The following is a 4,099-nucleotide window of genomic DNA, read 5'->3' on the forward strand; positions in this document are numbered from 1 at the left end:
GTTGGCCTTGTTACTTTTTACAGTTATTAGTCCTCTAAAAATCTTCTATTCATATCTTTAGCTCATTTTTCAATACAGTCATTTATCCTGTTATTATAACTAAGAATTCTTTATACATTACAGATATTAACTTTACTGTATAATACATGTGCCACAGTTTTTCTGTTTCTGTCTAATATTTATCATACATAGAAGATGTTAACCTTTATTCACATACATCTATATTTTATCTATTTATATACATAATTTTTCCTTTATGTTTTCTTTCTTTGCCTTTCTACTTAGGAAAAACTCTCCCTTTCTATATATTTCTTACCTGTTTACATACATTTTTCTCCTTTTTCATTTATTATTAAATACTATATATATTTAATAGAGTATATATTTTATGATTTAGCATTTTTCCATTTGGCACTTATTTAGATGTATTATGTGAAATAGAAATCTCAACTTTTTTTTCCCCTCAAGTAGTCAAGTATTATTTATTCTAAAAACAAATCCATCTGTACTAATATACTTGAATTGTCTGCGTGTTATAATAATTACAAAAAAATTACATGGAATCTTTGTTATAGCTGACCATTCAAAAATTGGCAACAGGCAGTCTAAGTCTCCATAGCTGGAAATATTATTCATTTCTCAGAAAGAGACGTGCCTTGAGAAAATCAAAGAAAGAACTTTTAATGTCCCCACCCCCCCCTTCTTTTTGTTTTTTTTTTTTTTTTACAAGATGAGTAGGAAGGAGAGAGAGTTTCAACTGTTATACAGGCAGTTTTGTGGCCCTTCTCTGGTGCCCAAAACATAACTTTATGATACTACCACGAAGTCAAAATTATGGGGCACATAATCTTGAAATAATCTTGAAATTCCCATGGCAGGTGCAAAACTGTTCATTTTTACTTTGAGAGTTTATATCTTGACTTCAATGAACTTTAGGTACGATACTGATAGAGGGGCCAACCCTGAGAACAGACATTAACGAGCAACTGGAAATCTTGTGCCTGATAGGACACACTGGAGAAGTTAAATAGAGAATACAAAAAATGGAGCTTTCTATCACTAGTCTTCCTACATCCTCCATTGCTAGAAAGGCGATCATATCCTAAGTACAATCTAGCCAACCTTCTCTGGAAGACAGGCAAGTGAGTCCCTCAAGAGAAAGCAAGGAAATTCTCTAGGTTGTACATTTCACTTGACCTTTCTGAGGAAAACTCTAAATCATAGGTTGATGAGAAAGAAAAGATAAACAAGGAGAGTTATAAACTCAAGACACCACAATGTAACACAAACACAAATAAATCACACCTGCACTATATGGGGAGCAGCCCAAATTCCAAAGAGGGAAATATAATTGTTCCTACAATCAGAGTGGACAAAGCTTATAATTTCAGGGAGGGCAGGGATAACATTTAGTTGACATAGGTGATAATTTCTCCTGACCTCAAGGGATGCAGTGATTCAGTGGTTAGACAACATCATAATTTTGGTGTGTACCTAGAGATAACCCTTCCCAGGGACACAATGACCTGGAATGATAGAAGCTTAATCTATCAGTTTAACACAGGGCTGAGAGGTTAAAACACCTTCAATGCAACAAACTTAGTACTTTATTGAAAGAAATACATAAGAATGTGTTTATCCTTAAGCAACAGAATGGTCAAGGGAAGACATTTTCTTTTATGAAGAGACAGAGTACTTTTCTTTTCAATTCTATTTTTGCCCTCTTAAATCAACAAATTCCAAGCATTCGCCAATGCAAAATATTCTTTTTACAAGAAAGTGAAACACAGTCAGTCTAGAATATAACCCCTTGCCTTCACCTCCCTCTGGCCAATTGTGTTGACTTACAAATAAGATATTACGTTTTCTCATTTATATTGTCCTTCCTTGGAAATTGACTCCTCTTTAGGGTGTAATATCAAGTCAAATTTTCACATGACTCAAAGCCAAAAACAGAAGCATATTTATGGGCTTTAAGTGCACTGCTCTAAAGATTAAGCATTAGTGTGGAATTCTTAGGAAATAACATCTCTATGATATTCTCCATTACTATTAAATGATATATTCTTTTGCTTTTTATGTGGAGGTTGAATTGGATTATATGGATATTTCCCCCTAGTGATTTAATTTTATTATTTTTTTTGGTTGTGGTGGTTATCCTGCTGTGTGTGTCTGTGCGTGTATGTATGCATATGTGTGTGTGAGTGTGTATGCTTGTGTGTTTACCCAATTTAATGATACTCATTATAAGGATGATCATTCAAATCAGCATCTCTGAACCCTCTTCTTAATTTGAACATACACCTCAAGCTGCATATGCTGGTTACTTCTTCTGCTTCTCACTCTTACCTGAAATCTAGCAGGCAGAACGCCAGTCGCCCAATGTCTATTTCCAGTGGACAAGCAAATTCCTCCCTTTGCTGGTTTCCTTTTTGGTCTCTTATTCACAGCCATGATTGGCGGCAGACTCAGAATTCAGCACTAACAGAATCAACATCTTCTAGTGAAGATGAGGCTTGAAAACCTACACCATCTTTGCCTCCTTCCCCTCCCTTCTCTCCCCTCACATCCAACTATCTAGTTGAGGTATTTTTCTTTCTGTAACTTCCCTCTTCATGTACAAAAGCAAGCAAGGCCACTGGACAATGCAAATGATGTCTGTGTCTCCTGAGAGCCAGCAACATAAGGTGTTTCACTGTTCTCAAGGTCCTGAAGACATTCTTGCTTCTCCTCTGGATTCCTAACTTACAGCTTAGTCTTTCAGAGAGCTTTCCTTTACTCCTCTCTGAAATGGCAGCTTCCTTTTTTTTTTTTAATAAAAGGAGTCATCTTATTTAAGTCAACACATATTTTTGGAGCATATAATACATGTCCAATTTGATAATAGAGGAGCCTACCTCCAGCTAAGGAGACGAGAGAGAGCCTATGTCTCCGAAAGAAAGAGAAAGGGCAAGTTCCTGTGTTGGACACTGCAACCCAAGAGGTTCATGCTGAGTTTATTCTTACAAAATATGAGTGGTAGCGATCAGGAGCATAACTAACTAACAAGATCAAAAACAGAGGTGATGTTTTGGTGGTAAAGGACAAAAAGGCCACTTTCCCCAAGTGAATGATAGGATTCCCCCAAGAGCACATAAAATGAGGCTAAAATTAACTAACACGAAAATTCAACATGTTTTACATTAGATTGTAGCTTTCAGGACACAAGCCTGAACATGAAAGCGGCAAGAAGAGGTCAGGGTTAGTGAGGAGTCTGGCTCCCAGTTAAAATCCTGACTGTGGTTTTTCAGACCTGACTATGGGAGATTCCAAAGGCTCTAATTGGCAGGCAGAGCCACTGCCGTGCAGCCTCTGAAAGGGGATGCAGTCAAGGACTCAGGTCCCTGGCTGGTCGTGCTCTTCACACGTTTACATGTCCAGTCCCAGAGCCCTCATTCCTCAGTCTCTTTACCTGAAGTCTCTGGCAGACATCTCCTTCAGGTATCTCAGCCGAGGCCCCCTTTTAGGGAGGGGTCAGATCCCTGTGACTCCGTACCAAGCACTTTTCTACTCCTAGATCTTCCCTTTCCCACTCCCCTTAACTTCAGGGTTCATAAAATGGCCAGAGCCTTTGGGTCCCAGCTCCTTTAAAAGGGGAGGACCCATCCCTCCTCGGGACTGACACTTCCACCCAGCCCTACACGGATGTGCAGCTCCATGGGAAGAAATGGGACAGGGGAGTGGGCTAATTCTCTGTTTTAGATTCCTACTGCTACCATCACAGAAAGTGATTAAAGGCTTAACGTTTTCATTTTTGTCTTGTTGCTTTAATAAGGAGCAAGGCCTTGCCAGCTCCTTCGTAGAAATAATACGGGGCTGCCCTTCTACGGGGCAGATAATTACAAGGAAGCACAGGATCAAAAGGCAGCTCCCCTGGCTAGGAGCCAGGAGCTCAGTCCATATCTCACCCTTGTCCAATCTACACAACCACAGGGGTGGGCCAGGCCCTAGAGTGATGGCACTAGCAAAACACATGGAAGGAGGAAGGGGTGATTTTCTACAGATAGTAAGGCTCCGGGCAGACAACAGACAGAGCCAATGCCCTAGGCTGAATGTAGCA

This window comes from Lipotes vexillifer, unplaced genomic scaffold, assembly GCF_000442215.2.
Source record: "Lipotes vexillifer unplaced genomic scaffold, Lipotes_vexillifer_v1.1 scaffold1008, whole genome shotgun sequence".
NCBI classification, from domain to species: domain Eukaryota; kingdom Metazoa; phylum Chordata; class Mammalia; order Artiodactyla; family Lipotidae; genus Lipotes; species Lipotes vexillifer.